Genomic DNA, 27984 nt, shown 5'->3' on the forward strand with positions numbered 1-27984 from the left:
CTATAATATGACATAAAATAATAATACATGCCACCAGTATAATTAGGGTTGCCTTCAATATGCAATCTGCCAATGTCAGCAATACAATTCCTCTTCCAGCTACAGTAACCCAATATAAATGACATCCTGCTTACAGTGCTGTCCAAGTGTAAAAGGGTGTCCTGAGGGAAACAGATAAGCCTGAGTGTATGATAGCACAATATATCTCATCCTGCGTTAGTGTGCCCACAGGAAGGCTCCCAGCTGCTGCGTTGTTGTAACCCTCATGCATAACCTTAGGGATCTTCATGTGTAAACATTTTTTTCCTGACCAAGTCTGTGCCATTGTACCACAGCAGCCATACTGTGAGACCTCCATACTAAACAAGACCTATCAACCCACTGGAAAGGAACAGCAGGCTACTAAGATTTTACACAAATTAATAGATAGTATTGAGTTAAAACTAGTGATAAAATAACTCATTTCTGTCATATTGCTGTCACTGTACCAGGGCCACAATAAATGTCATATACAATTTTATTGAACTGCAGTCCAGAGGAGTGCATTGAAGTGCATGCAGCTCAAAATGTTCTAATATTTATAATGTAGTTCAAATTTATTAAAAGTAGCCCACAATGTTGTAGAATAATAAAAGAAGTCATACTTATCTTACTGATCCCCTGCTGCTCAACTACAAGTGTTTCCTGGGTCCCCAGTGCTATGCCCAGGTCCCTTTCTTCATGAATAGGAAGCCAGAAGTCCTGAATGGCAAAGGGACTTAACAAGCATTGGAACAGCAGGGGATCAGTAAGGTGAATACTACTTCTTTAATTCTTCAATTTTTAAGCTTGTTTTGTTTTTATAAAATTGTAAGGGATTGGACAACCCTTATAAAATTGGAAAGTAATGCTACAGTAATATGTGTTCACAGTCCTATAACTAAATAAAAACACAACTGGCACAGAAATATGCACTATAAATTATTAATTATTATTTTTTTCTTCAGGTTCAAGGTCTTATGCGGTATTGGACCATTCCGAGGGAGTTATATTTTTGTTCAGCATGTCCGCATCAATCTTTGCTAAGGGGGGTTGTTTATAACGTAAGGCAAATTGTTATGACTTTGTTTAATTTGCAAAATGAGAGGAATGTAAAATCTGAAAAAGCTAAGAAAAAATCTTTATGTGCCCTGGAAGAGATAACATTATTCTTATTTTACTGAAGTGCCATCTACTGGTGATTTTGAGAAATTACACTTCTGAAATACTTATTGGTCCCCAGTGTAGTAGTAGTAGTAGTAATAATAATTTCTTTATTCATATGGCACCAACATTGTCAGCAGCGCTTTACAGAGCTTATAATCACTCACATCAGTCTCTGTTTCTAATGGTGCTCACAATATATATTCCAAATTAACATTGGGAAAATAAGCTCCAAGCAGAGGTTGCCCTGAGTTTTGAATCCAGGACCTCAGTACTGTAAAGCAACAGTTGATTAAGCACAGGTGTGTGTGTGTGTGTGAGTGAGTGAAACCGCCCATCGGCCAGTTGTTGTATCCGTTACCTAAGATGGAATAAGGTAAGCATTGCTGGTAATCTGAGAGCCTCTATATCCTTCTTCACATTTGGATTGCATTTGTCTGTTCTGCATGAGCACCGGGAAGGAAGCGAACAGTGGTGAACTGTGAGTGTTTGCTACAATACACATGAAGGCTGTATGAGGTGCGGTAGTGCCGACTATACCTTCATTCTCTTGTGCACTTAAGTCTATAGATGTTACGCCGAGCGCTCCGGGTCCCCGCTCCTCCCCGGAGCGCTCGCTACACTCTCGCTACTGCAGCGCCCCCGTCAGATCCACTGACCGGGTGCGCTGCGATACCGCCTCCAGCCGGGATGCGATTCGCGATGCGGGTGGCGCTCGCTCGCGATGCGCACCCCGGCTCCCGTACCTGACTCGCTCTCCGTCGGTCCTGTCCCGGCGCGCGCGGCCCCGCTCCCTAGGGCGCGCGCGCGCCGGGTCTCTGCGATTTAAAGGGCCACTGCGCCGCTGATTGGCGCAGTGGTTCTAATTAGTGTGTTCACCTGTGCACTCCCTATGTATACCTCACTTCCCCTGCACTCCCTCGCCGGATCTTGTTGCCATCGTGCCAGTGAAAGCGTTTCCTTGTGTGTTCCTAGCCTGTGTTCCAGACCTCCTGCCGTTGCCCCTGACTACGATCCTTGCTGCCTGCCCCGACCTTCTGCTACGTCCGACCTTGCTTTTGTCTACTCCCTTGTACCGCGCCTATCTTCAGCAGTCAGAGAGGTTGAGCCGTTGTTAGTGGATACGACCTGGTTACTACCGCCGCAGCAAGACCATCCCGCTTTGCGGCGGGCTCTGGTGAACACCAGTAGTGACTTAGAACCGGTCCACTAGCACGGTCCACGCCAATCCCTCTCTGGCACAGAGGATCCACCTCCTGCCAGCCGGCATCGTGACAGTAGATCCGGCCATGGATCCCGCTGAAGTTCCTCTGCCAGTTGTCGCCGACCTCACCACGGTGGTCGCCCAGCAGTCACAACAGATAGCGCAACAAGGCCACCAGCTGTCTCAACTGACCGTGATGCTACAGCAGCTACTACCACAGCTTCAGCAATCATCTCCTCCGCCAGCTCCTGCACCTCCTCCGCAGCGAGTGGCCGCCTCAGGCCTACGACTATCCTTGCCGGATAAATTTGATGGGGACTCTAAGTTTTGCCGTGGCTTTCTTTCACAATGTTCCCTGCACTTGGAGATGATGTCGGACCAGTTTCCTACTGAAAGGTCTAAGGTGGCTTTCGTAGTCAGCCTTCTGTCTGGAAAAGCTCTGTCATGGGCCACACCGCTCTGGGACCGCAATGACCCCGTCACTGCCTCTGTACACTCCTTCTTCTCGGAAATTCGAAGTGTCTTTGAGGAACCTGCCCGAGCCTCTTCTGCTGAGACTGCCCTGCTGAACCTGGTCCAGGGTAATTCTTCCGTTGGCGAGTACGCCGTACAATTCCGTACTCTTGCTTCAGAACTATCCTGGAATAATGAGGCCCTCTGCGCGACCTTTAAAAAAGGCCTATCCAGCAACATTAAAGATGTTCTGGCCGCACGAGAAATTCCTGCTAACCTTCATGAACTCATTCATCTAGCCACTCGCATTGACATGCGTTTTTCCGAAAGGCGTCAGGAGCTCCGCCAGGATATGGACTTTGTTCGCACGAGGCGTTTTTTCTCCCCGGCTCCTCTCTCCTCTGGTCCTCTGCAATCCGTTCCTGTGCCTCCCGCCGTGGAGGCTATGCAAGTTGACCGGTCTCGCCTGACACCTCAAGAGAGGACACGACGCCGCATGGAGAATCTCTGCCTGTACTGTGCCGGTACCGAACACTTCCTGAAGGATTGTCCTATCCGTCCTCCCCGCCTGGAAAGACGTACGCTGACTCCGCACAAAGGTGAGACAGTCCTTGATGTCAACTCTGCTTCTCCACGTCTTACTGTGCCTGTGCGGATATCTGCCTCTACCTTCTCCTTCTCTACTATGGCCTTCTTGGATTCCGGATCTGCAGGAAATTTTATCTTGGCCTCTCTCATCAACAGGTTCAACATCCCAGTGACCAGTCTCGCCAGACCCCTCTACATCAATTGTGTTAACAATGAAAGATTGGACTGTACCATACGTTACCGCACGGAGCCCCTCCTAATGTGCATCGGACCTCATCACGAAAAAATTGAGTTTTTGGTCCTCCCCAATTGCACTTCCGAAATTCTCCTTGGACTACCATGGCTTCAACACCATTCCCCAACCCTGGATTGGTCCACAGGGGAGATCAAGAGCTGGGGTACCTCTTGTTTCAAGGACTGCCTTAAACCGGTTCCCAGTACTCCCTGCCGTGACCCTGTGGTTCCCCCGGTAACCGGTCTCCCTAAGGCCTATATGGACTATGCTGACGTATTTTGCAAAAAACAAGCTGAGACTCTACCTCCTCACAGGCCTTATGACTGTCCTATTGACCTCCTCCCGGGCACTACTCCACCCCGGGGCAGAATTTATCCTCTGTCCGCCCCAGAGACTCTTGCTATGTCCGAGTACATCCAGGAGAATTTAAAAAAGGGCTTTATCCGCAAATCCTCCTCTCCTGCCGGAGCTGGATTTTTCTTTGTGTCCAAAAAAGATGGCTCCCTACGTCCTTGCATTGACTACCGCGGACTTAATAAAATCACGGTAAAGAACCGCTACCCCCTACCTCTTATCTCTGAACTCTTTGATCGCCTCCAAGGTGCCCACATCTTTACCAAACTGGACTTAAGAGGTGCTTATAATCTCATCCGCATCAGGGAGGGGGATGAATGGAAAACGGCATTTAACACTAGAGATGGACACTTTGAGTATCTGGTCATGCCCTTTGGCCTGTGCAACGCCCCTGCCGTCTTCCAAGACTTTGTTAATGAAATTTTTCGTGATCTCTTATATTCCTGTGTTGTTGTGTATCTGGACGATATTCTGATTTTTTCTGCCAACCTAGAAGAACACCGCCAGCATGTCCGCATGGTTCTTCAGAGACTTCGTGACAATCAACTTTATGCCAAAATGGAGAAATGTCTGTTTGAATGTTAATCTCTTCCTTTCCTAGGATACTTGGTCTCTGGCCAGGGACTACAAATGGATCCAGACAAACTCTCTGCCGTCTTAGATTGGCCACGCCCCTCCGGACTCCGTGCTATCCAACGTTTTTTGGGGTTCGCCAATTATTACAGACAATTTATTCCACATTTTTCCACCATTGTGGCTCCTATCGTGGCTTTAACCAAGAAGAATGCCAATCCTAAGTCATGGCCTCCTCAAGCGGAAGACGCCTTTAAACGGCTCAAGTCTGCCTTTTCTTCTGCTCCCGTGCTCTCCAGACCTGACCCATCTAAACCCTTCCTATTGGAGGTTGATGCCTCCTCAGTAGGAGCTGGAGCAGTTCTTCTACAAAAAAATTCTTCCGGGCATGCTGTTACTTGTGGTTTTTTTTCTAGGACCTTCTCTCCGGCGGAGAGGAACTACTCCATCGGGGATCGAGAGCTACTGGCCATTAAATTAGCACTTGAGGAATGGAGGCATCTGCTGGAGGGATCAAAATTTCCAGTTATTATTTACACCGATCACAAGAATCTCTCCTATCTCCAGTCTGCCCAACGGCTGAATCCTCGCCAGGCCAGGTGGTCTCTGTTCTTTGCCCGGTTTAATTTTGAAATTCACTTTCGCCCTGCCGATAAGAACATTAGGGCCGATGCTCTCTCTCGTTCCTCGGATGCCTCGGAAATAGAGCTCTCTCCGCAACACATCATTCCTCCTGACTGCCTGATCTCCACTTCTCCAGCCTCCATCAGGCAAACTCCTCCAGGGAAGACCTTCGTCTCTCCACGCCAACGCCTCGGAATCCTCAAATGGGGTCACTCCTCCCATCTCGCAGGCCATGCGGGCATCAAGAAATCCTTGCAACTCATCTCTCGTTTCTATTGGTGGCCGACTCTGGAGACGGATGTTGTTGATTTTGTGCGGGCCTGCACTGTCTGTGCCCGGGATAAGACTCCTCGCCAGAAGCCTGCTGGTCTTCTTCATCCTCTGCCTGTCCCCGAACAGCCTTGGTCTCTGATTGGTATGGACTTTATTACAGACTTACCCCCATCCCGTGGCAACACTGTTGTTTGGGTGGTCGTTGATCGATTTTCCAAGATGGCACATTTTATTCCTCTTCCTGGTCTTCCTTCAGCGCCTCAGTTGGCAAAACAATTTTTTGTACACATTTTTCGTCTTCACGGGTTGCCCACGCAGATTGTCTCGGATAGAGGCGTCCAATTCGTGTCAAAATTCTGGAGGGCTCTCTGTAAACAACTCAAGATTAAATTGAACTTTTCTTCTGCTTATCATCCTCAATCCAATGGGCAAGTAGAAAGAATTAACCAAGTCCTGGGTGATTATTTACGGCATTTTGTTTCTTCCCGCCAGGATGACTGGGCAGATCTTCTACCATGGGCCGAATTCTCGTACAACTTCAGAGTCTCTGAATCTTCTTCCAAATCCCCATTTTTCGTGGTGTACGGCCGTCACCCTCTTCCCCCCCTCCCTACTCCCTTGCCCTCTGGTTTGCCCGCTGTGGATGAAATAACTCGTGATCTTTCCACCATATGGAAAGAGACCCAAAATTCTCTCTTACAGGCTTCATCACGCATGAAGAAGTTTGCTGATAAGAAAAGAAGAGCTCCCCCCATTTTTTCTCCCGGAGACAAGGTATGGCTCTCCGCTAAATATGTCCGCTTCCGTGTTCCCAGCTACAAATTGGGACCACGCTATCTTGGCCCTTTCAAAATTTTGTGCCAGATTAATCCTGTCTCTTATAAACTTCTTCTTCCTCCTTCTCTTCGTATTCCTAATGCCTTTCACGTTTCTCTTCTTAAACCACTCATCATCAACCGTTTCTCTCCCAAACTTGTTTCTCCCACTCCTGTTTCCGGCTCTTCGGACATCTTCTCCGTAAAGGAGATACTGGCCTCCAAGAAGGTCAGAGGGAAAACCTTTTTTTTAGTCGATTGGGAGGGCTGTGGTCCTGAAGAGAGATCCTGGGAACCTGAGGACAATATCCTAGACAAAAGTCTGGTCCTCAGGTTCTCAGGCTCTAAGAAGAGGGGGAGACCCAAGGGGGGGGGGGTACTGTTACGCCGAGCGCTCCGGGTCCCCGCTCCTCCCCGGAGCGCTCGCTACACTCTTGCTACTGCAGCGCCCCCGTCAGATCCACTGACCGGGTGCGCTGCGATACCGCCTCCAGCCGGGATGCGATTCGCGATGCGGGTGGCGCTCGCTCGCGATGCGCACCCCGGCTCCCGTACCTGACTCGCTCTCCGTCGGTCCTGTCCCGGCGCGCGCGGCCCCGCTCCCTAGGGCGCGCGCGCGCCGGGTCTCTGCGATTTAAAGGGCCACTGCGCCGCTGATTGGCGCAGTGGTTCTAATTAGTGTGTTTACCTGTGCACTCCCTATGTATACCTCACTTCCCCTGCACTCCCTCGCCGGATCTTGTTGCCATCGTGCCAGTGAAAGCGTTTCCTTGTGTGTTCCTAGCCTGTGTTCCAGACCTCCTGCCGTTGCCCCTGACTACGATCCTTGCTGCCTGCCCCGACCTTCTGCTACGTCCGACCTTGCTTTTGTCTACTCCCTTGTACCGCGCCTATCTTCAGCAGTCAGAGAGGTTGAGCCGTTGCTAGTGGATACGACCTGGTTACTACCGCCGCAGCAAGACCATCCCGCTTTGCGGCGGGCTCTGGTGAACACCAGTAGTGACTTAGAACCGGTCCACTAGCACGGTCCACGCCAATCCCTCTCTGGCACAGAGGATCCACCTCCTGCCAGCCGGCATCGTGACAATAGATTCATCTCGGCAGGGGTCAACTCCTGGGAAAAAAAGTGTGGGAACTTTTCCACTCATTGGCTGGTCTTGCAGGACTCCTACTAACAGGAATAGTGTTCCTGTTGTGGGAAAAGTGCAGAAGCTCAGTTCCCACGTGTTCCTGCAAGACTTGAGCCCTGCATCTCGGTCACATAGACACAATGCAGGGAAAGAAGTGCATGGCTACACGTCCTCCCAGCTACTTCTAACAGGCAGGCAGGGTCTGAGTGTTCCCAGGACAGGAAAACTTATTAAGGCTCTCTGTATGGGGCTGGGTACTATGGAAGTATACATTAGCGTTATTCCCCAATGTCTACCACTGCTGTAAAGCTCTACTTGGTCTTTGTCAAACATAGACTCCGGTGTAAAATGCACAGTGTACAGTTTTTTCTTTTACTTGGTCTGAGGATAGCACTGAAGTTTGTGTTATTCAATCCAGCAAATAACTGTGAACTGTTATACGGTAAATGTGGTGTGAGGATAGCTAAATTCAGTTTTTTGGGTTACTTTTCATAGAAAAAATGGTGATAATAAGAGATGAGTGAACCGAAGCTGACGAACCTGAATTTGTTACGAATTTCATGAAATAATCGATTTGCAACGAATGCGAATATCGCTGAGATTCTATAGCGCGAATCGCTTCACTAAACTTCATTTTACAGCGTACAGCTATTGAGACCTAAAATGGCGGATCTACATGTCAGTACATGGGGCAGGGGATTATGGGAGGGCGGGAAACTGCGGCAGGAATGAAGGTAGGTGGGATGACCCTGAATCACATGTGAGATGCAGCCTATCAGCATTAATTGACCCCTGTGATGTCACAGCCCCTATATAATCGACAGCCATCTTGCCTCTCTTCATTTCATCCATGCACTCAGAGAGGATGGGACAGCGTGTGTGTGAATTGCTTATACCACAGTGTTACACTGCAACTGCTAGTCACATCAGCATTAGGGAAAGACAGGAGTGCAGTGCTTTGGTGTTCTCACTGAGAAGGATCTTTGATATATAAACCTCCTATTCACGTTATTGAGCATTGCAGCAGAGAGGGGCAGATAGCTGTCAGCTGCCTCATACAGATCAACAAGCTGCCTGAACTTTATCAACCATCTTATCCCCTCATTTTCAGCGCAATTCAGTGTTTTTTTTTGCTCCACAAATCATCTGCTGCTCAGAATTGTCTATGTAGCCACGTGCACTTGCCCCATGTTATATGTATGGAAAACTACACAAGAGTTAAGAAAACGAGTCGGCAAACACATAAGTACAATTAGGACGGGGGCCGATACCCCATTAGCCCGCCATATTAGGTTGAGACATGCGAACAAACCTGACATAGTGAAATTTTGGGGCCTTCGCCAACTTAAGCTGGGCCCACGCAAGGGGAACGTTGATAGATTATTGCTACAAGAGGAGGCTAGGTGGATTTACCGCCTCAATACTAAGAACCCATGCGGTTTGAATGAGGACTTTACATATACAGCGTTCCTTGAGTGATATCATATTACATTGTATTACTTAGGAAACCCCATTTGATGGATGCTTCCAGACGCCCCAACACTATTTAGGTATATAGGTTGGATATCCTTATTGGATACAATTTTCTTTTAGTGATACCTCAAATAAATTAAATCTTATGACATTGATAACAACATAGTTACTTACCTGGGGGTGGCCGTCCGTTGTGGTGGTATGGTGGGTTGGAGTGGAGTGTCGTGGTTGGAACACAGTTGGCTGTTCTGATACCTATAGAGACAATATCATCGGCTGGTTATAGAATCTTGGAGCTAATCAAGTAGCCCCATAATAGCTGATTAATACTTACTCTGGTTGTTTTCGGACGTGGGACACTGGGGGATGGGGTGGAGATGGAGCCCACCGGAGCATCATGTTGACTGCAAGGAAAAGAGCATGTAGGAGATTAGAACCTACGGATCACCATAAGAATCAAGAATTAAATAATTGATAGACTGGTAACCTATCAGACAAACAGGTGACATATGTAGGTATACACCTATGGTGAGGACATATCATCAGGACCACGTATCTACCTGACTCAATTGTGTGAATAGTAGTTGAGCGTAGCCTGTACAGATACCAGGAGCCCGCTAACTACATTTCATATTCTGTTTTAAGAACTGCAGTATATATATTTCATCCCCCCTATGTCATCATTACAACACTCCATACCGGCCTTTACTGTATGAAAATAAGCCGAAGGGTTGTATAATGGAGCCATCTCCTGATGGCCCTTATGGGAATGCCCGCAGTCACCACCCTGCACCAGATACAGGTCTCAACAACAGCCAGACAGACACATATAGAACTGACTACCACCTCATACCAGACATAGCCTTAGAGATCAGCTTGACCGGCACATGCAGAGTTAACTCAGCGGTTCACATGGCAACTGCAAACAAATTAGACCCACTCACCTCGTCACGGGAGTGGATCCCTCTGACATGCGCAGAGTGGGTTGGAACTGGTGCTACCGGTGAAGTTTTCCCGCATGCGCGAAACAACGCGCAAGTACGGGACTAAGTATAGAGCTCTCGCGAGATTTAGGAAGTAAACAACGGCCACATGCCAAGATTGGCATAGGATTGGCCGCGGCAATACCGCGAGAAGCGTGAAAATGACGTCCCGCCCGCTGATTGGCCACTCCAGGGACAGGAAGTACCGGCCACCAGAGCCTTTATAAACACCTGTCGGACGTTTGGAAGCACAGTAGCCTCGCAACCCTTGACAAAGGTGATTCGTCACCGAAACGTCGGGGAGGCCTACAGTCTAAGTTTTAGTTAGCGTGGTACAGGGGAATTCTAGTAATAAAGGAGTGAGGGATAGCTGAGCACTAGTGGACACTGGAATCACCAGTGGTCCACAGAGTGGAATCCAATATATGCGCAGCTGCCCCGAACACCCCCTAGTGTGTGAATTCCTTTACACCTGACCATAAATATTCCCCTACCACTGCAGATTTTAACTTTTTTGGGGTCATATATTTTAATTAATACCAAATAAAGTAATTATTTTATAGGGAGGGTTCTAGTGAGGGTTGTCCCCATAAGGGGGTCACCCCTTATAGGTTGTTTATTGCCAATTTTGCCCTGAACACTCTCAGGGACACTTTTTTGAGTATTGACCATATATGGCAGCTGGTAACAGCAACTTTTTGTCCCGCTCAGAATTGTGTGACAGAGTGCAATTTAGGGTTTAATCCCTGTTTTTTTTTTTTTGTGATGCTGCACTGTTGGGTCCTGCTGCTGTTCACAAATAAGTTATTTTTCAGTGGACTGTAGTGCATTTGTCTGCCCTCATACGTGCATACCACATGACTACATCAAAGCAGTCTACTATTCTGTATCTGCAACAAGTCTAGATACAGGGAAAGTTTATTTAAAGGTAATGTTGTATTGTCACTTTACTTGGTACTTAATTGTATATTATTATGGGGTCTTACTGACGAGGGGTCCATCTATCTCTAGTGTGGATTCTGTGGGAGCTACATCAGTACCTTGGTTATCATCAGTGTACACACACGGAGGTAATCTGAACGTAAAGGCACATTTGAGTTAATACGCGATTTGAATTGATAAATTATAGTTCATCAATTTATATTATTGTATTTTCTTAAGCTAATAGGGGCCATTGCTGAGGAAGAAAATAATTGTATTTATTAGCCTATTTCATATCATATGGGCGCTCTTTGATGTACTCTGATATTCAGGTACTTTTCAAAATTATTCTATTCTCTGTGTTTAATTGTCTTTGTATTTGCATTCTGCTATCTGGTTTCTTTTGCTGTATGTGCTTAATGTGCCTGAGCCACATGTCTGTTTACTATTTATTATTAATTATTATTTATTATTTTCTATTTTTAGTCTGTCTGCTCTGAGTTTGTTTATTTATTAACGGCTATATGTCTTTTTGTCGCTTTCCTGCCTGTTTGCTTTTTTGCTTTTCAGGAAGTGGAACTAAACCTGGAGGTCATATCAAGGACCTTGGGTCTATTGGTTATCAAAGACACTATTGGAGACTATCTATGAAGAGGAATCCCACAGAAACTATATCGTACATTAATTAACCCTGCTTGCTGTGTGTTCTATGTGTTCATCCTGCCTGTTACACATTGAATAGAATAAGTTATAAGATATACTTCTCCACTGTTGGTCCGGGGTTTAAGTATAACCCCTGATGAACCGTGGACATATCTAACCCACGGGGAAACGCGTCGGGTTTGATAAGGGTGTTAAATAGGGAATCTACCCTGTTTTGAGTCTTTATGTATTGTAGACCGATGACTCTGTATCCATTTTATAGTAACTATAGGTTTTAACTGGATTTAATAAAAGTTGTTAAATTTTAGCTATTTTGGTTGGTTTTGCGTTAGTAATTAGCTAAATTGGATTTATGTTCCATATATCAGTGATTTGTTGTTTCTAGATACAGGGAAAGTCCTGACTCCTGTCAAAAGTAATCACCCGCTGGTGTTTTTAAAAAATACAGATTTTTTTCTGCGTATTGTTGCGCATATTTCTGCCCTCATCAGTGCATACCGCATACGTACATCCAAGTAGTGTACCATTTTGTACTTGTTAATCTGTCAAGGGTCTACATACTGTGAAAATCCAAACAATAGTACTCACCGGCTGGTGTTTTACAAAAAAACTGATTTTTTTCTGGGTATTGTTACGCATATTTTGGCCCTCATCAGTGCATACCGCATACGTACATCCAAGTAGTGTAACATTTTGTACCTGTTAATCTGTCAAGGGCCTACATACTGTGAAAGTCCAAACAATAGTATTCACCGGCTGGTGTTTTACAAAAATACAGATTTTTTGCTGCGTATTGTTGCGCATATTTCTGCACTCATCAGTGCATACCGCATACGTACATCTAATTAGTGAACCATTTTGTACCTGTTAATCTGTCAAGGGCCTACATACTGTGAAAGGACAGCCATAAGTAATCACCTGCTGCTGTTTTAGACAAATACTGTTTAAAGAGTAGTATAGCGTATTGTAATACCCTCATATACGCACTAAGTATGTCAGTCAGAGAAGTGCCAGGACGAGCACAGAGGAGTGGCAGAGGCCTAAATACTTCAGGCAGAGTTGGCAGCAGACTAGGGGCGAGTGGCAGCAGGAGTCGCAGCGATAGGCCTGAGCTCACGTTATCAGCCAGCGGTCGCGTCTCGACCAGCAACCCATCTGCCGTCGTCGATTGCTTAACATGCTCATCCACTTCATCACAAGTGACATCTGACACCCCCAGTCAACAGTCGGTGGGTTCCTCATACACAACCCTCAGTTGGCATGGCCCGGGAGCAGTCCCTGTTCTCCCATTGCCTTTGTCCTATGCTGTTCCCTCTCCTAGAGAAGTATCTTATGCTGTAGGTTCAGCTCCACTATTCCCTGAGGACGATCTAATAGAGGACAGTCAGCAGCTACTGCCCAGCCAAGAAGGGGAGGAGACATGCGCCGCTTGCTCCGCTAGGTGGCCAAGTGGTGATGCGGAGAGGGACGTGGGAGGCGGTGTTGCCAGGGTTTAGGGTCCTGAAGCAGACACTGTTGGGGAACCTGAGGAGGACATCAGTGACGTGCAGACAACTGTTGATGATGATGAAGCCGATCGCAATTGGGAGCCGGGTGCAGAAGGGGCTTCATAATCATCAGGAGAAGAGAGTTGCAGGTTGCCCTCCAGGCAGCAGCTGAGCCAGCAAGGCATTAGCACGGTTGGCAGTCAGCCTGGTGGCAGGAGTGGAAATATCTGGAGCCAAACATGCCCGGGGAAGACCACCTGATTCGCGGCAGCCTACCTTTCCGGGAGGTAGTGCAACAGGGGTTCCTGGAGACGGCGCCAGTAGCAGTCAATTAGTGCGGACTGTAGGTGGGAAAATCAGCTACCCGGCGGTGTGGCAGTTTTTCATCAAGCATCCGGAGGAGGTTCACGTAGCCACATGCAAGATATGTCGGCAGAAGGTGAAGCATGGCCAGGGTCCCAATGTCAGCGTCAACACATGCTTCGCCACCATAAAGCGGCCTGGGAGAACTGTGGCTCCGATGTAGTGGTCCAGCCTGCTGCATCACCCAGTGGCCATCCGCTCCCTCCTTCATCCAGCCAAGGCTCCAGCACCTCAGCCGAAGGGAGCTGTGTGTCAAACCCTCCTTCTGTCACTCAAGACGCTCCTGCTTCTCCCGCTTTTAGTCATAAATTCCGCCAACAATCCATCGTCGAAGCCATGTCCAAGAGACAACAGTATGCGCCCACTCATCCAACGGCGCAGAAGTTGAATGTGCTCTTGTCCAAGTTGCTGGTGCTGCAGTCCCTCCCTTTTCAAGTGGTGGACTCTGCACCTTTCAGAGAATTGATGGCTTGTGCCGAGCCGAGGTGGAGAGTCCCAAGCCGTCATTTCTTTGCGAAGAAGGCAGTACCAGCCCTGCATAAGTTTGTACAAGAGAAGGTGGGCCAGTCCTTGAGCCTGTCGGTGTGTTCAAAAGTGCACGGCAGCGCCGACGTGTGGCGCTGTAACTACAGGCAGGGAAAATACTTGTCTTTTATGGCCCACTGGGTAAATGTGGTTCCTGCACAGCCACAACAGCAACTTGGACAGGTCACACCGCTTCTTCATCCACGCTCTCGCTCTCAGGCAGTTGGCCATGTGCCAGTGTGCGACTCTGCCTCCTCATCCTCCACCGTGTCCTTGGCCTCCACTGCACGTAGAAATCTCGGTGGCCCTTCATCGTACCATGTGTGTAGGGCATAGGGGTGTCAAGCTGTTCTTCACATGGTTTGCCTTGGCGAACAGAGTCACACAGGGGAGGAACTGCTAAAATTCAATCGTAAAGAAATCCGAGTATGGCTTACTCCACGAAATCTGGAAATGGAAACCATGGTGACCGACAACGGGAAGAACATTGTGTCCGCACTGCGACAAGGAAGTGTGTAACATGTGCCCTGCATGGCACACGTGTTGAATCTCGTTGTCAAGCACTTCCTCAAGTCTGCACCCCATTTTCAAAACATCCTGAAAATGGCAAGGAACCTGTGCATGCACTTCAGCCACTTGTACACCGCCAAGCACACCTTCCTTGAGCTGCAGCGTCAGAATGGTATCCCACAACATAGTCTTATTTGTGACGTTGCGACACATTGGAATTACACCCTCCATATGTTGGACAGACTATACGAACAAAGAAAAGCCATCACCGATTTCTTGATGATCCGAGCAGATAGGAGTACTCCCCTGTGTAACTTCAGTAACAGTGGCAGCTCATACGCGACACCTGCCATTTGCTGAGGCCCTTTGAGGAAGCCACATTATTTGTAAGTCGCCTAGATTACGGCATGAACGACGTAATTCCACTACTACATTTCCTACAACAAAATGATTTAAACAATGGCTGGTCACGACACGACACGCCTACATCGCAATGCTACATGAGCCTTGTGGGGGCTTACCTGCAGGAGGAGGATGAGGGGCAGAGTGGAGCACAGTGTAGGTTGGATGAGATGGCCGGTGTTTCTAGTCATCAGACAGGAGAGGAGGAGCAGCAGGAGCAGCCAGAGGAGCTGGAGGGTTATGAGGAAGGCGAGACAGAGGACCCAGACACACCGTGGCAGTATGCAGTGGAGATGGAGGCCGGTAGTCCCTCCGAGTCACTGGCACAAATGGCAAGATGCATGCTCAGTTGCTTGCGTAGTGACCCCCGAATTGTCAAAATTCGTCAGCGGGATGACTTCTGGATATCCACCTTATTGGACCCTCGCTACTGTCCCAGAATGGGGGCCTTTTTTACACCCAATGAGAAGTAGGACAAACTGACCTACTACAGAGAGATCCTACGTAGTCAGTTGGCCGATGCCTATCGGCTAAATGGTCCATCCACTCACAGGTCTGACTCAGGGGGGCCCTCTGCGCTCACCTTCCACTGCCATGGCTGCTGGGGAGGGGAGGGGTGGCAGGAGCAGTACCAGCTCAATTAGCAGCAGCCTGAGTCTACAGTCGCTGATGAGTAGCTTTCTTCACCCAAATAGTGAAGCAACTGATCAGCAGCAGGTAGAAATGGAGCAGGACCTGAATCAGCAGGTGGTGGCATACCTTGACATGGCCATGCCAACAAGATCCGCTGGACTTCTGGGCAGCCAAACTTGATTTATGGCCGCAACTAGCAGAGTTTGCCCTGGAAAAGCTGTCCTGCCCGGCCAGTAGTGTGCCATCAGAGCGGATCTTTTGTGCGGCCGGGGCCATAGTCACCCCAAGGCGAATTCGTCTGTCCACTCAAAGCTGAGCCACGTGGCTAAAAGTGAAAGTAAAAAGTGCCGGTTAGCTCAGGGAGCTGTTTGGGATCGCCGCGGTGAAATCGCGGCATCCCAAAAAGCTGTACTACAGGAGGAAGGTCTCTTACCTTCCTTCCTGCAGTCCGATCGCCGATTGAATGCTTCAAGCCTGAGATCCAGGCTTGAGCAATCAATCGCCGAAAACACTGATCATTGCATCCCTATGGAGATGCATTGAACACTGTTAAAGATCAGTAAATGCAATGTTATAGCCCCCTATGGGGGCTATAATATTGCAAAGGAAAAGTGTAAAAAAATCATTAACCCTTTTAATTATCCCTTCCCCTAATAAAGGTTTGAATCACCCGGCATTTCCAATAATAAAAAAAAAAAAAACTGTGTAAATAAAAACAAAAATAAACATATGTGGTATCGCCGCTTGCGGAAATGTCCGAATTAAAAATATATACTGCTAATTAAACCGCACGGTCAATGGCGTACGCGCAAAAAATTCCAAAATCCAAAACAGCGTATTTTTGGTCACTTTTTATATCATGAAAAGATGAATAAAAAGCGATGAAAAAGTCAGATCAATGCAAAAATGATACCGACAAAAACTTCAGATCACGGCTCAAAAAATGAATCCTCATAGCGCCCTGAACACGGAAAAATAAAAAAGTTATAGGGGTCAGAAGATGACAATTTTAAACGTATACATTTTCCTGCATGTAGTTATGATTTTTTTCTGAAGTAATACAAAATCAAACCTATACAAGTAGGGTATCAATTTAACCGTATGGACCTAGAGAATAAAGATAAGGTGTCATTTTTACCGAAAAATGTACTACTTAGAAACAGAAGCCCCCAAAATTTACAAAATGGCTGTATTTTTTCAATTTTGCCGCACAATGATTTTTTTTCCTGTTTCGCCGTAGATTTTTGGGTAAAATGACTGATATCATTACAAAGTAGAATTGGTGGCACAAAAAATAAGCCATAATACAGATTTTTAGGTGCAAAATTTAAAGAGTTATGATTTTTTAAAGGTAAGGAGGAAAAAACAAAAGCGTAAAAACCGAAAAACGCCTTAAGGGGTTAAACCCTCTTAGGTTATCAATTAGGGTTATAAAACCCTCTTTGGTACTGCGAATGCCTGCTCCTGACTCATCCTGTGTCTTTCAGGAACTACTTGCCTCACTGACGCTTCTGGCCTTGGCCCTTTCATTTTTGGATTTTTAGCAGTAGCTAAATACATGCTTAATGCAAATTTCAACATTGATATTTAAATGTAAGGGGTTATGAAACCCTCTTGGGTACTGCGAATGCCTGCTCCTGACTCATCCTGTGTCTTTCTGGAACTACTTGCCTTACTGACACTTCTGGCCTTGGGCCATTCATTTTTGGATCTTTAGCAGTAGCTAAATACATGCTTAATGCAAATTTCAACATTGATCTTTAGTGAAGGGGTTATGAAACCCTCTTGGGTACTGCGAATGCTTTCTCACGACTCATGCTGTGTCTTTCAGGAACTTCTTGCCTCACTGACACTTCTGGCCTTGGGCCTTTAATTTTTGGAAGTTTAGCAGTAGCTAATACATGCTTAATGCTAATTTCAACAATGATCTCTAAATTCTCGGCACTCTGCCAGGGCCGTTGTCTACCCCGCCGGGGCTGAACCGAGCACCTCACTAAACCATCCAATCGGTAGTAGAGACAGGCGGTGTGTACAAAGGGCATGGACTTAATGAACCCGAGCTTATGACCCACACTTAGTTGGAATTCTTCTTTGATGGCAAATAATTGCAATCCCCGATCCCTATCACGAACGGGGTTGAGCGGGTTACCCGCACTTGTTGGTGAAGGATAGACACACGCTGGTCCGTTCAGTGTAGCGGGCGTGCAGCCCCGGACATCTGAGGGCATCACACACCTGTTATTGCTCGATCTTGCGATTGATCGTGCAATGTAAGGGGTTATGAAAGCCTCTTGGGTACTGCTGATGCCTACTCCTGACTGCTCCTGTGTCTTTGAGGAACTATTTGCCTTCATGATGCTTCTGGGCTTGGGCCTTTAATTTTAGGATTTTTGAAATAGATACATACATGCTTAATAAAAATTTCAAATTTATGGTGCAATGTATGGGGTTATTAAACCCTCTTGGGTGCTGTTTTTTCATAAGTTTCTGATACTATTTTTGGTAATAAACTTGAATTTTCCAGAGTACTAACCATTACACCATGGAACGCTTGTTGTGTATGATTTTTTTAATTTACATTTTCAAAAATAATACGGAGAGGGATGAACTCTGCTTCTTTATTTCTGAAAAAATTACTTTAGAGAAGAATGTCTTTTGGTGGTCCACCGTCCTGCATTATACAGTGGTCCCTCAACATATGATGGTAATTGGTTCCGGGAGGACCATCATATCTTGAAACCATCATATGTTGAGTACATATGTCTATGGAAAACTGGTAATTGGTTCCGGAGCCCCGAGACCATCATATGTTGAGTACATATCTCTATGGAAAACTGGTAATTGGTTCCTGAGTCCATGAAATTTCAACCAGGGGCCAGGCCCGAGGTGGGGGCTTTGGGCCAGGCCTGGTGGGGCTATGGGCCAGGCCCGAGGTGGGGGCTTTGGGCCAGGCCTGGTGGGGCTATGGGCCAGGCCTGGTGGGGCTTTGGGCCAGGCCTGGTGGGGCTTTGGGCCAGGCCTGGTGGGGCTATGGGCCAGGCCTGGTGGGGCTTTGGGCCAGGCCTGGTGGGGCTTTGGGCCAGGCCTGGTGGGGCTATGGGCCAGGCCTGGTGGGGCTTTGGGCCAGGCCTGGTGGGGCTTTTGGCCAGGCCTGGTGGGGCTTTTGGCCAGGCCTGGTGGGGCTATGGGCCAGGCCTGGTGGTGCTATGGGCCAGGCCTGTTGGGGCTATGGGCCAGGCCTGGGTATTTGTGCTGCGCTTAAGAGAGGGGGATTAACGCTACCGCTGCCATGGGGTGAGGGGTTAACTTGACCCTTCACCCCATGGCAGCGGCAGTTTTATCACTGCCGCTGCGTGAGGTGTTAACACTGCCGCTGCCATGGGGTGTAGAGTTAAGTTAACCCCTCACCCCATGGCAGCGGTAGCGTTAACCAATCAACCCGCGGCAGTTTTATTGCTGCCATGGGGTGAAGGGTTAAGTTAACCCCTCACCCCATGGCAACGGCAGCGTTAACCCCTCACCCCGCGGCAGCGATAACACTGCCGCTGCCATGGGGTGAGGGGTTAATGCCGCCGCTGCCATGGGGTGAGGGGTTAATGCCGCCGCTGCCATGGGGTGAGGGGTTAACGCTGCCGCTGCCATGCAAATGAGCACTCACCAGCTCCACGTCTTCCTCTCCCGGCGGTGCTCCTCGACTGAGGCGCAGGCCGGCAACGTCACTGTCATGTCACAATACATTGTCACATGACAGTGAGGATCCGCGCGCCGGAAGGAGGCTGCATCGGCACCACGGGGGTTAGCTGCAACGGCATGCACCGATATGTACAGTACTGTAAACCTGCTTAATAGCCCAGCGGTAGTCCGGTAGCAGCTGCGGCAGCCAGCGCTACTGGAAGACCGCAAATTTTTATGATGGCCCCGACAAAAAGTATCGTATGTCGATACTGCTTTCAACCTACGATCGCCTCTGAGAGGCCATCGTATGTTGAAAATAATGTATGTCGAGGCCATCGCATCTCGAGGGATTACTGTAGAGTCTTCTGGACTCTTGGATATGCGCTTGTTCTTAAACAAAGGTACAAAAACAAAAAATGGCCGGTCAGGGCAATGGAGACGTTGCGCCTACATTTCACGGCCACATGAGCCCTGTGGGTGCTTGTGACATTAAGTCCTTTGTACCCACACGGGGGGGAGGGGGGGTCCGGGACACAAATTTTGATTTAAATAAAAAAAAAAATAATTAGACATTTCAATGGTCTCCTCATGCTTCAGCCCACTCCAGGCTGCGTCATTCAGTTAATATATAGGTAGCACCTGCTGTCTTAAATTTTCGTAAAAATTTTTCGTCAAAAATGTTTGTCTTTTTTTCGTAGGGATTGTGAAGCTTTGGTGCGTACTCATGCATCAGCTAATTCCAGGCTGTGTCATTGAGGCAATATATAGGTAGCACACGCTGTCCTAAATTTTCATAAAAAAATTTCCATAAAAAATGTTTGTCTTTTTTCTTAGGGATTGTAAAGCTTTTGTGCGTACTTGTGCATCAGCCAACTCCAGGCTGTGTCATTGAGGCAATATATAGGAAGCAACCACTGTCCTAAATTTTCGTAAAAAATTTCCATAAAAAATGTTTGTCTTTTTTCGTAGGGATTGTGAAGCTTTGGTGCGTACTCATGCATCAGCCAACTCCAGGCTGTGTCATTGAGGCAATATATAGGTAGCACACGCTGTCCTAAATTTTCGCAAAAATTTTTCGTCAAAAATGTTTGTCTTTTTTCTTAGGGATTGTAAAGCTTTTGTGCGTACTCGTGCATCAGCCAACTCCAGGCTGTGTCATTGAGGCAATATATAGGTAGCACCCATTGTCCTAAATTTTCGTAAAAAATTTCCATCAAAATGTTTGTCTTTTTTCGTAGGGATTGTGAAGCTTTGGTGCGTACTCATGCATCAGCCAACTCCAGGCTGTGTCATTCAGGCAATATATGGTTTACTGATGGCGCTGCTGGGCCTGGGAATTTCTAATTTTCTCATAGGTAGCACCCGCTATCCAAAATCTTTTTCAAAAATTTTCGAAAAATATTGTGTTTTTTGGGGGGGATTGTGAAGTCCTATTGTGTACTCATGAATCAGCCAACTCCAGGCTGTGTCATTCAGCCAATATATGGTTTACTGATGCCGCTGCTGGGCCTGGGTCTGGGAATTTCAAATTTTCTCATAGGTAGCCAAAATCTTTTTCAAAAATTTCAAAAAATGTTGTGTTTTTTTTGGGGGGGGGGGATTGTGAAGCCCTGCTGTGTACTCGTGAATCAGCCAACTCCAGACTGTGTCATTCAGGCAATATATGGGTTACTGATACCGCTGTTGATAATTTCAAATTTTCTCATAGGTAGCACCCGCTATCCAAAATCTTCGGTTTAAATTTCTTAATTCATCTTTTAAACTTAGGGATTGTGAAGGCCTAGTGCCTACTCATGCTGCTGGCAACTCCGGGCTGTGCCATTCATCCACTATATGGTCTCCTCATGCTACCAACACCTCCATGCTGTGTCATTCAGCCACTATATGGTCTCCTCATGCTGACAACCAGTCCATGCTGTGTCATTAAGCCACTATATAGTGTCCTCATGCTTCAGCTTCATCCAAGCTGTGTCATTCTGCCACTATATGGTGTCCTCATGCTGCCAACACCTCCACGCTGTGTCATTCAGCCACTATATGGTCTCCTCATGCTGCCAACACCTCCACACTGTGTCATTCAGCCACTATATGGTCTCCTCATGCTGCCAACACCTCCACACTGTGTCATTCAGCCACTATATGGTCTCCTCATGCTGCCAACACATCCACGATGTGTCATTCAGCCACTATATGGTGTCCTCATGCTGCCAACACCTCCACGCTGTGTCATTCAGCCACTATATGGTGTCCTCATGCTGCCAACACCTCCACACTGTGCCACTCACCCACTATATGGTCTCCTCATGCTGAAAACCTGTCCATGCTGTGTCATTCAGCCACTTTATAGTGTCCTCATGCTTCAGCTTCATCCAAGGTGTATCATTCAGCCATTATATGGTGTCCTCATGCTGCCAACACCTCCACGCTGTGTCATTCAGCCACTATATGGTGTCCTCATGCTGCCAACACCTCCACACTGTGCCATTCAGCCACTATATGGTGTCCTCATGCTGCCAACACCTCCATACTGTGTCATTCAGCCACTACATGGTGTCCTCATGCTGCCAACACCTCCACACTGTGTCATTCAGCCACTATATGGTGTCCTCATGCTGCCAACACCTCCACACTGTGCCATTCAGCCACTATATGGTCTCCTCATGCTGCCAACACATCCACGCTGTGTCATTCATCCACTATATGGTGTCCTCATGCTGCCAACACCTCCACGCTGTTCCATTCAGCCAGTATATGGTGTCCTCATGCTGCCAGCACATCCTTGCTGTGCCATTCAGCCACTATATGGTCTCCTCATGCTGACAAGCTGTCCATACTGTATCATTCAGCCACTCTATGGTGTCCTCATGCTTCAGCTTCATCCAAGCTGTGTCATTCAGCCACTATATGGTCTCCTCATGCTGACAACCTGTCCATGCTGTGTCATTCAGCCACTATATAGTGTCCTCATGCTGCCAACACCTCCACGCTGTGCCATTCAGCCACTATATGGTCTCCTCATGCTGCCAACACCTCCACGCTGTGTCATTCAGTCACTATATGGTCTCCCGAGACTGATGCCACCACTAGGCTCTTTAATTGTGCTGCTGTGCGGCAGTGATTCTAAAAGCTAGGCCGGTAATCTGCATGTTATTCTGAATAACAGTATTATTTCACTAACCCAGCACACTCCATATTCGTTTTAGAACACAGCAAAGTGTTCTATACCCCTATAGAGGCTGTATATAGGCTAGAAATAGCCTTTTTTAATAGCGATTCGCCACGAAAAAAATCGAAACGAAACAAACTTTTTCGGAAAATTCGGCGAATCGGCCGAATCGAATTTTTGAAAAGTTCGCTCATCTCTACCTATAACGTGTTGTAGTGAACCTATTAATAGGGGGTGATGCAACAGGGACAGAGTGAAGTACTAGGAATAATACATGGCATAGCCACTGGCTGAAACGCGCATAACTAGTATGATATCTGTGACAACACTGCTGCACAGCAGGTAATGAAAGAGTTACTGGCCATCCTCCCAGAACTGAAGAACAGTATTTGACAAATCTGCACCTGGGCAGAGCAAGAGGGCCTACTGTGGGTGAAAAACGACCCGTCACCTGAAATGACCAGCACCTGTCACCCGCGAAATGCCCCGCTGTACGACCGGCGCTGTGTCCGGGCGGCAAGCTGAACTAGCTGCAGCTGCACATACACTAAAACCTCTCCACCTGCTTCTGACTGCCTGTTGAGTCTTGCAGCACCGCACACAAAGCCCCTCGGCAGCAAGGTCCAGCCCACCTACAGGAGCTGCCAGCACTGCCTCACCACCCCTCTGTACCTTAAGTTTAATGGGGACCTCTCCCCTGCTGGTGGCGGGTGGCCAAGCAACCCGCCGGGAGGTAGCCACAAAGCTGCGGGAGGGCCATCCTCAGCGATGCTACGAACAGCGGCTCTGAGAAGGTAAGCGGCCTCCAGAGCTTGGAATCTTAGTTGGAGATCCAAAATGCTGCCGCCAAAGCACTACACACCCTGCCAGGATGCAGGAGGGCATTATATAATCACACGCCCATCCCATAAACACAGCCTTAACAGGCTTTCACTTATGCAAATTTAAGAAAAGTGCTTGACGAACTTGTCAAGAAGTTTATTTGCAACCAATTCCTTAAGTGTACGTGCCCGGCTTCTAGCTGTGATTCTTTACTAAGAACTCGAAAATGTACCAGGGCTGTGGAGGTGTACAACGAAAATATGTATATACCGTTAGAGTAATATATTTTTGCTCATCACCTTTGCACAATTAAATACTTATATTGGTGTACTATAATGGTTATGGTGTGCTGTAATAAAATGTGTATAATATGTTTGTACAGGGATGTCTAAGGGTATAGTGTTGTTTATTCATGGCGATCTATATGGGAGGTATCCTGACCCAGTCAGGAGAAGCGTAGCCACTACCTCACCGCCATGACAAATTCCCGCCATGTACAAATATTAAAGGGGTATTCCTGGAATTGTTTTTTATTTGACTATGCTACAGGGGCTGTAAAGTTAGTGTAGTTCATAATATAGTGTCTGTACCTGTGTGTGATTTTTTTCTTACAATTCTAATGTGATTTTCACCCCAATATTTATTTTACAAAATTACTGTAAAATTTTTAATTACTGTAAAATAAATTACTGTTGTCTCAGATTTTTCCCAGGTTGCAATGGGGCCAAGACCTGACTCACTAGTCAGCTGATGACAGGGAGCCTGTCTGATATAATGGGTGGAGCGATCGCTTGGTGGGAGAGAGATCAATCTCCAAATAATGCAACAGTTGTAGGAACCCTGACTGAAAACCACAGGTCTTTTGAATGGATGCAGCTCATTTATGTTTCAATGGATGGGGTGGCTGATGTGTGGGAGGGAGGAAAATGGAATTATGGGATTTTTGGGCAAAAAAGAAAACTCAAACAGGAAATACCAGTTCACAAAAATCTAGCCACAATGTTATGATAATCTCACAACATAGCTCTTTAGCCCCAAGACAAGCGCAGATCCTTCTTAAGCATGACCATTACTATCTGGCAGGCATGTACTAAAATCACCTTATGGTGGATAACCGCTTTAACTCATAATGTAAAGTTATGTACCACACTTAGTCCACATATGGTAAAAGTAGTTCACACACATGCAAAAAGTTAAGATAGGACTGTAACATTATTTGTCGTCCCAGTCCACAAGTTCTAAATATATACAGTTATGTGTCTAATGTTTTCTCTTTTGTCCATGTGTACAGGGTACTCTACTGGCCAGAGGGTTCACCTGATATCTAGATACTGCACGTAGAGTGACAGAATAGAATTGATAAATGTAAAGGTAACACTGTTGTATAGTGTAACAACGTATATTGAGTTCTGGGGAGAAGAGTTGAGAACCGAGGGGCACCAGCAGCCAAGGCATTGAGTAGATAGCCTCTGGCAGCCCAATCCGTGAATCTATGTATATTGATAAGTATATTGTTGTCTTGAGTGTCTTCAGAAAGCAGTTACAAAGTCAAATTAACGCCATATGTTTAAAGAGCATGTATGGACATTCACCATGCCACATGGACTCATCCTTATCTTGTTTCAGATAATCCAGACCTGAGAAGGACATTGTACATAAATGCCCCAGGTACTGTCACTAGGCCTCAGTGGCCACTTCAGTCCTCTGCCATCCAGAACTGGGCGTCGAGGACAACTTTAATTAAGAGGTGGAGTTTGTGGTGGCGCAGTACAGAAGGTGTTACCCCGTGCTCCTGCTGTCCTGTCAGGCAGCCTCCTTCAGTGTCTCTAGGGCCCCCTGCACTTGTTTCCCCATTGTAAATATGTTTTACCATGGAAAGTGTTATAAAATGTAATGTTGCTTTAAGAGTTATACCATGTGATATGTAATGTTAATGTTACCCAGGAGGTACCAGTGACCAGGTGAACCCAAGAGTGACCTATGGGCTCCCTGCTAGGCTCCCCCATATAAACCCTGGGTGGAGCTGGCTTCTCTCTCTTTGAGCTCTGCCTTCTACTAAGCTGAGGTCCAGACCAGTTGTGCCTAGTGTGTGTGTCTAGAGTGTTGGAGACCTCAAAGTCAAGTCCTGCAGCCACCATCAAGTCAAGAAAGCTAAAGCCACAGCTTTGAGTCAAGTCAAGTCAGTCCCTGTCATCTGTCAAGTCAACGTGGTCTGAATTCAATTGTCCAGTCCTACTACAAGTCCCAGCAAGCCCTTAACCTGTTGGGGATGGAGGGGGTACAGGTACGCCCTCACGTCCTGGTACTTAAGGACAGAGGGCGTACCTGTACACACTCCGTATTTCCAATCACCACCGCTCTCCGGGCGGTGATCGGATCGGGATGACTGCCGATATCTATCAGCAGGCATCCCGTTGCAATGCCCAGGGGGTCCAAAGACCCCCCCATGTCGGCGATCACTTCAAATCGACAGTTAATTCAGACCGGCGATTTACAGCGATTCCGGGTAAATCGGGTCACTGGTGACCTGATCGCCCGGAAAATAAGAATGATCAGAGCTGTCAGAGACTGCTCCGACCATCCTAAAGGATAGGAGAGAGGAGGCAGGGGTCCCACCTCCTCCTATCTCCTGCCATTGGTCGCTCAGGACTGACTGACCAATGGCAGTTGGGGATGGGGGTGTGTGTGTGTTAAAGTTAATTTCCCCCACTTTGCCCACTGATCGAAGTCCGGGCAGAGCGGGGGGGGGGGGGGGGAATGGCCTGCTTACCGGAGCAGTGGCGGCTGCGACAGAGACATAGTGTGGCGGCGGCAGGTGGAGTGCGGCCGGAAAGTGCGGCGGTGGAGAAGGGCTGCAGTGTAGATCGCTGATAAGTGATCTTCACTGTGGCCTTCAAAAAGTTGCTAAACTGCAACTCCCAGCATGCCCAGACAGTGGTCTCCAAACTGTAGCCCTCCAGATGTTGCAAAACTACAATTCCCAGCATGCTCAGACAGTCAGCGATGCTGGGCAGTGTAGTTCTGCAATATCTAGCCCTTCAGTTGTTGCCGAACTACAACTCCCATCATGCCTGGACAGTCTGGGCATGCTTGGAGTTGTAGTTTTGCAACATCTGGAGGGCTAAAGTTTGGAGACCACTACTTAGCGGTCTCCAAACTGTTCTTCCTCAGTTGTTTCAAAACAGCAACTCCTAGCATGCCTTTCGGCTGTCAGTGCATGATGGGAGTTGTAGTTTTGAAACAGCTGTAGGCACACTGGTTGGGAAACACTGAGCTAAATAAAGTCTGTTTCCTAACTCAGTGGTTCACCAACAGTGTGCCTACAGCTGTTGCAAAACTACAACTACAAAATAAATTTTTTTACACTAACATGCTGATGTTACCCCATACTTTTTTTTTTTAACCCCTTAAGGACCAAGGACGTACCGGTACGTCCTTGGTCCTGCTCTTCTGATATAACGCGGGGTTACACAGTAACCCCGCGTCATATCGTGGCGGGCCCGGCGTCATAGTGAAGCCGGGACCCGCCTCTAATATTAACCCTTTAGCCGCGCGCTCAGAGCTGAGCCGTGCGGCTAAAAGTGAAAGTGAAAGTTCCCGACTAGCTCAGTCGAGCTGTTCGGGATAGCCGCGGCTAATCGTGGCATCCCGAACAGCTGACAGGACAGCGGGAGGGCCTTCCTGCCTCCTCGCTGTCCGATCGCCGAATGACTGCTCAGTGCCTGAGATCCAGGCATGAGCAGTCATGCGGCAGAATCGTTGATCACTGGTTTCTTATGAGAAACCAGGGATCAACATAGAAGATCAGTGTGTGCAGTGTTATTGGTCCCTATGGGACCTATAACACTGCAAAAAAAAAGTGAAAAAAAAAAGTGAATAAAGATCATTTAACTCCTCCCCTATTAAAAGTTTGAATCACCCCCCTTTTCCAATAAAAAAAAAACACAGTGTAAATAAAAATAAAAATAAACATATGTGGTATCACCGCGTGCGGAAATGTCCGAATTATAAAAATATATCATTAATTAAACCGCTCGGTCAATGGCGTGCGCGCAAAAAAATTCCAAAGTCCAAAATAGTGCATTTTTGGTCACTTTTTATATCATTTAAAAATGAATAAAAAGTGATCAATAAGTCCTATCGATGCAAAAATAGTACCGTTAAAAACTTCAGATCACGGTGCAAAAAATGAGCCCTCATACCGCCCCATACACGGAAAAATAAAAAAGTTATAGGGGTCAGAAGATGACAATTTTAAACGTATTAATTTTCCTGCATGTAGTTATGATTTTTTCCAGAAGTCCGACAAAATCAAACCTATATAAGTAGGGTATCATTTTAATCGTATGGACCTACAGAATACATATCAGGTGTCATTTTTACCGAAAAATGTACTACGTAGAAACGGAAGCCCCCAAAAGTTACAAAACAGCGTTTTTTTTTCAATTTTGTCGCACAATGATTTTTTTTCCAGCTTCACCATAGATTTTTGGGCAAAATGACTGACGTCATTACAAAGTAGAATTGGTGGCGCAAAAAATAAGCTATCATATGGATTTTTAGGTGTAAATTTGAAAGAGTTATGATTTTTTAAAGGCAAGGAGCAAAAAACGAAAATGCAAAAACGGAAAAACCTCCGGTCCTTAAGGGGTTAAACATATTTTTATTCAGAATTTTCAAAGTTTATAAACAAGCACACAGGGCATTCCCTGTGAAATAATGAGTAGTATAGATATATTAACCATATACAACAAAACATATCACGATACAGCACTATCCAATCAATTGAGCAACCCGCATCCCTCCCCCCACCCCAACCCAAGCCATAATCAAAACGCCAACCGGCGAAAACCATTCAGGAGATCATCATGAAACTGTAGGTGAGATCCCCTCGCATCGAATACCCAGAAGCCAATAAGTAAATATAGAT

The 27984-nt window shown here is 46.9% G+C and overlaps 1 protein-coding gene across 3 annotated transcripts in view; it reads right to left on the reverse strand.

Annotated features, from left to right (window-relative positions):
• Positions 1-27984, reverse strand: part of SH2B3 (SH2B adaptor protein 3) — a 337860-nt gene that overhangs the window by 221536 nt on the left and 88340 nt on the right. For 2 of the 3 annotated variants that reach the window (XM_056536396.1, XM_056536401.1), the window contains exons 2-3: positions 9239-9308; positions 9079-9159 (exon numbers count right to left, since the gene is read on the reverse strand). The gene's annotated coding sequence lies outside the window, so the exon portion shown is untranslated. The other variant, XM_056536407.1, reaches the window with a different exon arrangement.

The sequence above is a fragment of the Hyla sarda genome, chromosome 1 (genome assembly GCF_029499605.1).
Source record: "Hyla sarda isolate aHylSar1 chromosome 1, aHylSar1.hap1, whole genome shotgun sequence".
Lineage (NCBI taxonomy): Eukaryota > Metazoa > Chordata > Amphibia > Anura > Hylidae > Hyla > Hyla sarda.